The 8,229-nt window shown below is 37.3% G+C and overlaps 1 protein-coding gene across 2 annotated transcripts in view; it reads right to left on the reverse strand.

Moving 5' to 3' along the window:
- Positions 1–8,229, reverse strand: part of STXBP5L (syntaxin binding protein 5-like) — a 405,474-nt gene that overhangs the window by 179,553 nt on the left and 217,692 nt on the right. The window lies entirely within an intron of this gene.

Below are 8,229 nucleotides of genomic sequence, written 5' to 3' on the forward strand. Positions count from 1 at the left end.
TCTGCAGCAAGCACTTCAGGTCCTCTTCAGTTTCAGCAAACAGGGTTGTGTCATCTGCATAATGTAGATTGTTGATGAATCTTCCTCCAATCCTGATGCCACACTTCTCCTCATACAGCCCAGCCTCCTGGATAATCTGTTCTGCATATAGGTTGAAAATGTATGGAGAAAGGAAACACCCCTGGCGTACACCCTTCCCAATTTTGAACCATGTAGTGTTTCTTTGCTCTGTTCTAACCACTGCCTTGTGGTCCAAGTATAGGTTTTGTCTTAGCACGACCACGTGTTCTGGGATTCCCATTCTTCTCAGAGTCAGCCACAGTTTGCAGTGATCCACATAGTCAAACGTCTTTGCATAATAAATGAAACAGAGATAGACATGAAGCTGGACTCTGTGAGTAAGAGTATGGCATCAGGATTGGAGGGAGAGTCATCAGGTGACACAACCTAGCTTGCTGAAAGTGAGGAGGGCTTGAAGCACTTGTAGAAGATCAAGGAATGCAGCATTCGGTATGGATTGCATTTCAATGTCAGGAAAACAGATTCTTATCACTGGACTGATGGGGATTGTCATGATGGATGGAGAAGAGATTGAAATTGTCAACAGCTTCATCTTGCTTGGATCTACAATTAACACCACTGGTACCAGCAGTTAGGAAATAAGAAGCCACATTGCACTGCAGTTAAGGACTTTTCCAAATTATTGAGTAGTGATGTCAGTTTGAAGACTAAGGTGTGTCTGATTAATTTCTTTCCAATTATTACCTATCCATCTGATATTAAGACAATAAATAAGGATGCCATAAAAAGAATTAAAACCTTGAGCTGGGGTTTTGGAGAAGAGCACTGAACATCCGAGTGATGGCCAAAAGAATGAACTTACATGTTTTGGAGAGGGTGCAGCCAGGGTGCTGTTAGGAGACAAGAATGATGAGGCTTCGCCTCACATACTTTGGATATGTTGCTAGAAGATGCTATTCCTTGGAGAAGGACATGATGTTGGGAATGGGGGAAGGTCGGCAAAGGAGAGGAAAGACCCTCAACCAGGTGGATTGATATGGTGACTGCTACAATGGGCTCGTGTGTGTCAGGAAGTGTGAGGATGACACAAGATAGAACCGAGTTCAGATCTTTTGTTCATAGGGTCACCATGAGTTGTGCTCAACAACACAACAACAAGTAGTTTTGTAAATTTTAGTTTTACAAGGATTCTTTTTAAGGGCTTGTGATACAATAAATTAAGGTGGGCTTTCTGTCTAAAGCCTCCGGTTTTGTCAAGCAGTATTAATTGCATTAAGAAGATAGGATTAGAGTGAGATAGGAGGCTACTAGAGGCCTTTATAAACTCATGGAATCTCAGTACTAGAGCTTTCTTGGGAGACTAGCTCTCCTGAGACAAGGCATCCAGTTGCAGCACAACTGAAACACTGCAGGATCCTGGGCCAATGTTTACCAGTCTCTGCAACACTGGCTTATATCATCACACAGTCACCTAAGTTGTTTCTCTGAGTTTTGAGTTTCTGTGAAACTTTCCAGTGAACCACAGAACCCAACGATCTAGACGGGAGTGGGGGACTTAATTGAGAAGGAACAGTTAATACTGGAAATGGCATAGTGGTACAGCACATTTGGGACATTTTTCACCTCTGCCTTTTAGTAATGAATCTGATATTAATCTTAGCAGAATGTATTATATAAACAGGCTGCTTAGGATTTACCATACACACATTGAATTTATCAGAATCAGCTTCAGATTCATAGTTTATATTTCAGTTAGCTATAAATATTACTTTTATATACATCTATTCTTTTTCTCACTTTCTTGAATAACATACTCATATGCACATATTAGAGCTACAAATGTTTCAAATTCAACACTAGATTGCTATAATTATTACTTCACCATATGTAGTTATTTCCTTAGGGAATACATCTTTGCTCTTACATTATGTCATTTGGAAAATATTTATGTACTGTGGTTCCATGTCATTCTATATTCTACAATGAATTATATATACAATCGTGCTAAATCACAAGGAGAAATACATGCATTTGTACTGTCTTTTATGGTTACATACTTCTCTTTACTGGTTGTTGTCCCTTTTATCCCCAAAGTATTTGAATTATCATTTGTTGTTTCTTTCAGTTTAGAGATTCCTTTAAAGCTAGTCTTCTAGTAACGCCTTCTCTCAGCTTTCGCTTACATGGGAAATTTTCAGTTTCTCCTTTTGAAAGCTAGCTTTGCTGGATACAGGATTATTAGTTGACAATTTTTCTTTGAGCACTTTGAATATGTTATTCAGTTGCTTTCTTTGGCCTTTATTGTTTTTTTCTGATTAATTAGCAATGCAAACATTCCTTTGGAAGTATTAACCTTTTCTTGCTTCTTTCAAGATTTTTTCTTTTTTTGACATTCAGTAATTTTACTGTGATGTGTTTATGTATGGACCTCTTTGTGTTTAATCAACTTGTAGTCTGTTGAGTTGCCTGAATGCATACAAGAGGGAGTTTATAAATTTGAGGAGTTGTCAGACACATTATAATTTCCATTTTGTGTATGTTGTGTGCACCATGGTGTCCTGTATTTTAGTCACATTTTCTTCGTTATTTTATATTTTCTTTGGTTTAGAATCTTTATTAATCTTCTCAGGATCAGTTATTCTTTCTTCTGTCAGTTTATAACTACTCGCAACTCCCTCTAAGGAATTTATTTATTTTTTTCTTTTAAGTTCAGTATTTTCATTTGAATTTTTTTTATCTCTTATATCCTCTATTTATCATAACACTGTCATTATATTTTACCGTACTACTAATTTTCTTTAATTCTGTGGACATGTTCTAGAATATTTTGCAGTCTTTTCCGGACAAATCTAAGATGTGGTTACTCTCAAAAGTATTTTACTGTTACTTGCTTTCCACTCTCTTCCCTTGCCCATATTTGGGCTGTATTTTTCTATGCCTCATATGTTTTTGGTGGCAACCAGGGGAAATTCGATAACATAACAACTATAGGTACTTATCCTCCATTCTCCAGACCTTGTTCTTGTTACTTGTTTATTTATTCAGTGACTCATATTCCTATTTCACAGTGATACTCTCACTTTTGCAAGCCTGTGGTTACCCTAGGATGACAGTGATCGGAGTATGGCTCTCTTCTCAATTAAACTTTACAGATTACCAGTTTCCAGATGATTTCTCTATTGTTTTTAACAATGTCATAAGGCATGAAATATTCTATCAAAGAATCTATTCATATTATGGTGCTTTTGAGGAAATACATTCTGAGATTAGCATTGGATGTTTGTTTCCACCCCAGGAGTGCGCCTCCTAGCTGATTTATCTTCTGGTTCTTATATTCTCACTTACTCATTTACTGCTACTGAATTAGAATTAACCCTCTGTTGGGTTTCTGAAGCTGTAAATCACAAGATGAGGAAATTGCCCTTTTCTCCCTGGTAGCCTTATGGGTGCACACAGCCAGAGAAGCGTGGCTCTCACTGGACCAAGTCCCCAAAACTAGGTAATCTGTAGTTTAGCCTGTATCTTGAATCTCCTTCTAATAGTCATTTACCAAAACATCCACATAGGCTTGAATTGATGCATTCTCTGCTGAAATAAAATCAGTTATTTTAGGAAGGGATTAGGAATAATTTATGATGATGATGTACTTACTCCTCCATCCCTTCCCTCTCCCCCCTTCTGCAGGCAAAATCTCTAACCAAGTCCCCTCAAACTAGGGGTGAGATAAGGAGTAAAAAGCTCTCTTAATAACATTACCTCTCTAAGAGTTGGAGTTTAGTGAAGAAGGAGCAGCCGGCTGGGGTCCTCTCAATTTGCCTCAACTGGCATGGAACCACCACTGCATCGGCCTGGGCGAGGGTGACCAGAGCCCCGATTTTTTCATCATGCATAATATGACTGAGGGCTAGGCAGTAAAAGCGAGGCCCCACCTCTCAATCATAACTCACCTGGTACTTAGTTTCAGCAACAGGATGAGAAATGCTGACATCCTGCTCCTCCCAAGAAGAAAGCCCTCTGACTGGTAGGGAGCTGATGGGAGAGGGAGCCCTGCATTCTTGGCTGTAGAAGTCGCGAGTGGAGTTTCCACTTCACTGAGCTGGGGGTGGGGAAAGAGGGAGTGGTTTTTGTTCAAGTATCATAGAGTTTGGGTTTTAATATTGAATTTTCATAGATTTTTCTTGAATAGATGTTTCTGCATTTGTTGTTAATTAGCCCTTAAGACCTTTTCCAAAGGCTCTGATTATGGGATTTTGTTTATACCAGACTCAGTGGAATTGTGTGTGCAGAACTCCTTACACAGTCAAGCCATGAACCGAACACTTCTTATTGTTGACTTTTAAGAGTTTTTAGGAATATATATAAATATTTTCATTTTTATTTTATTATTTGTGTGTACCATCAAATTAGATCTGACTGGTACAGGAGGAGATTTTCCCTCCTTCCCAGGCAGAGCATCTGGTGGATTCGAACTGTGCGCCTCTGGGATTGCAGTGCAGCTTCTTGCCACTAGGCCACCAGAGCTCTCCTAGGAATATATATATTTTAAAGCAATAACTCAAACAGAAATGTGACTTTTTACTATTTTCCCTCAGTATGTAGCTTGTTCATTAATTCTCTTAACAGTGTCTTTAGCAGAGCAAAATGTTTCTTTTGATAAAGTCCAATTTTTACTCTTTTGTTTTATGGATCTTATTTTTGTTGTTAGGTTTTAAATTTTTTTTATTATTTTTATTGTATTCTTTTTACGTGTACCGTCAAATCAGATCTGACTGGTACAGGAGGAGATTGCCCCCTCCTTCTCCAGCAGAGCATCTGGTGGATTTGAACCGCGTACCTCTGGGATTGTAGTGCAGCATCTTGCCACTAGGCCACCAGAGCTCCCTAGGTTTAAAAATTTTTTGCCGAGCTCAAGAGTGTATACAGAATTTTTGTTATGGTTGCATCTATTTGTTTTAAACTTCTTAAAATTTGTTTTAAACTTTTATGATTTACATTTAGATCTATGATCTTTTTGAGTTAATTTTTATAAGATTTGAGAATGATGTCATTTTCTTTTTAAAAAACATTTTGTGTCTAATTGCTCCTGCACTGTTTGTTAACCAAACTATCTTCTTTCCACTGAATTGCATTGGCACCTTTCTCAAATATAAGCTGATTATGTTTGTGTGGGTTTCTGGGATCTGGGTTATATTCCATTGTGTATTATTTTGCTAATACCATGGCTTCTTAAGGAGCCCTGGTGATGTGGTGTATAATACGCCAAGCAACTAAAGGTTAGTGGGGAAAACCCCACAACCTGCTCAGAGCAAGAAACATGGACAGTCTCTAGACCTGTAAAGAGTCATAGCTTACAAATCCAACAGATGGGGTCTGTAAATCAGAATATTTGACTGGTCCAAGTCTGCTCTTTTCCTTAATTGTTTTGGCTACTCAAGTTCTTTTATCTTTCCATTTGGTAAAATCAGCTACCAAAAAATATTGTTAAAATTTTTATTAGAATTATACTAAATCAAAAGGCTAAATGAAAGAGAATATCTCAAGTTTCTTTTAATATTCCAACGAATTGATACAGTTTATCCCTTATTTTTTTATTTCTTTAATCAATACTTGGTAATTGTTGGCACACACATCCTACATACTTTCCTGTCAAACTTGCATCAAACAATTTATTCCTTTTTGTGTATGAATAACTACAAATGACATTTTAAATTCTAATTGTTCATTGAAGGCATATTGACATAAGACTGATATTTTTATACCGTCTACTATAACACATTGGAAGGAAGAGTGGCATCCACTTCCATAATAGCTTCCCTCCGGAAACCCTATGAACCTGGAGAGAAGATGAAAGGCACCCAAGCATCAATGACTCTCCTTCATAGGGTCGCTAGGAGTCGCCTGCGACTGGATGGCACTTAACAACAACAACAACTATAACACAATTTTGCTAAACTCACTTAATAGTTTTAAGAAGATTTTTTTGTTGGGTTTTTTTTTATTCTTTCTTATTTTCTTCCTAGACAAACATGGCATCTGCAATAGCTACTTTATTTTGCATTTATATGATTTTTAATAATTTAATTGACTTACTAAACAGTGTTAAATGAGAGTGGTAATGGAAGACAGTCTTGTCTTATTCTCAAACCCAAGGGGAAAACACCTATTTCAGCAATAAGTAGAATATTACCTCTAGTTTTTCTAACACTTTTTATTAGGCCAAGAAAGTTCCTTTCTATACCTCATTTGCTGGTAGTTTCAATTACAAGTGAATCTTTAATTTAGTTCAACATTTTGTCTGCATCTACTGAAGGGATCATGTGGCTCTCATTCAGTCTGTTAGTGTGGTGAATTTTACTGATCTGTGATTGGTGAATCAACCTCCTGTTCTGAATGAAATCCACTTGTCATGAGATATTTACATTTTGCTGCAGATTGTTACATGTTTGTTCATTAAGCTATTTTTTTATATTTTTCTTGTAATATTTTTGTTTGGGCCTGACATTAAAATAATGCTGGTCTCATACAATGAGTTAAGAAGAAATATCTTCCATTCTGTTTTCTGCAGTATACTATGCAAAATTTGTACTGTTTCTCACATCTTTAGTAGAATTTAACACTAAACCACACAGTCTTGTATTTTAACTTTTGAAGTAAATATTCAACTTCTTTTTCTAAAAATAGAAAACTATTCATGTTATATATTTCCTCTTGATGAAATTTTATATCTTTACTTGGTCCATATCATACAGTAACGGTGAAAAGGTAGTTAATAATATTCCTTTATTATCCTTTTAGTCAATTGCTCATTGTTGATTTTTGACATTTTGTGTCATCTCTTCCTCCTTTCCCTTTTTCCCTTTACCTCCCCCACCCCCTGGCCCCCAGTCACTTTGGCTAAAGATCTATCAATTTTATTATGGGTCTGGAAGATCCCTCTTTTGGTATTATTGATTTTCTCTATTATAAGGTACGCCTGATCCAGGCAATAATAATTTCAATTGCTTGCTATGCATCAGGAAGCTTGGACTATGAATGATAGATGATAGAGGATGATAGAAAGAATTGAAGTCTTTGAGCTGTGGTGCTGGAGAAGAATATTGCCTATACCATGGATTGCCAGCAGAACAAAGAGGTTTGTCCTGGAGAGGGTTAAACCAGGCTGCTCCTTGGAGGCAAAGATTCTGAGGCTTCATCTGACATACTCTGGACATGATACAAGGAGGGACAAGTCCTTGGAGAGGGACATCATGCTTGGGAGGGTGGAGGGACAGAGAAAGAGAGGAGACCACTGATGAGATGGATTGACTCGGTGACTGGGGTAATGAGGGTAAGTGTGTCAGAGACAATAATGTTGGCCTAGGATAGAGTAGGTTTCAGGGCTATTGTACAAAGGGTCCTATGAGTTGCAAGCAACTCGATGGCACATAACAACCTCTGTTTATAATTCATTATTATTTGCTTTAATCTTTGTAATTTGAGCTTAATTCCATTTTCTCACCATTATTTTTTAAAACCCTCTCATTGTAATTTAGGAAAAAGTTTACCGAGCAAATGAGTTTTCCCTATCAGTCATTTTCATTCCTGAACTGATGCAATGCCTATAATATGTCACTTCTATCCTTATTTCCTCCCTGGATTCCCCGTCTCTGTTGAACCAGATTCTTGCCCCTTGCTATCTTCTCATCTCTGGTTTTGGGCAAACACTGCCCTTTTGATCTTGTACAATTAATTGCTCTGAGGAGCACATTCTTCACAGTGTTTTATAGTTCCCTCTATTGTTAGCTAAGGAGCACTGTTAGCATAATGCATACCATATTGCATTGCTAGTTAAAAGACTAGCAGTTCAAATCATCACTTGCTCTATGGGCGAAAGATGAGTAGTCTCTTCCCATAAAGATTTTGAACCTTGGAAACCCCAGCGAGGGCAGCTATGAGTCAAAACTGATACAGCAAGGGTGGGTGTGAGATCTTGGTTTATTCTTTAGTTAGAATGTGGATGCCAAAAGAGTCTTTAGTTAGAAAGTTTTCCAGGGGCAATATTCTCAGGGATTATTCTAGTTTCTTTCAACCAGTAAGTTTAATCATTTTTTATTTTATTTTTAAATTTTGTTTCACATTATTTTCATCCATTCTAACCAGGATCTACTAACTTGGCCAGCACAGTTGGTAAGTGGTAGCCATGTACCATTTAGTTTTTCTATTCTTGGA

This window comes from Elephantulus edwardii, unplaced genomic scaffold (assembly GCF_000299155.1).
Source record: "Elephantulus edwardii isolate Elephantulus edwardi_28Jun2011 unplaced genomic scaffold, EleEdw1.0 scaffold00032, whole genome shotgun sequence".
NCBI classification, from domain to species: domain Eukaryota; kingdom Metazoa; phylum Chordata; class Mammalia; order Macroscelidea; family Macroscelididae; genus Elephantulus; species Elephantulus edwardii.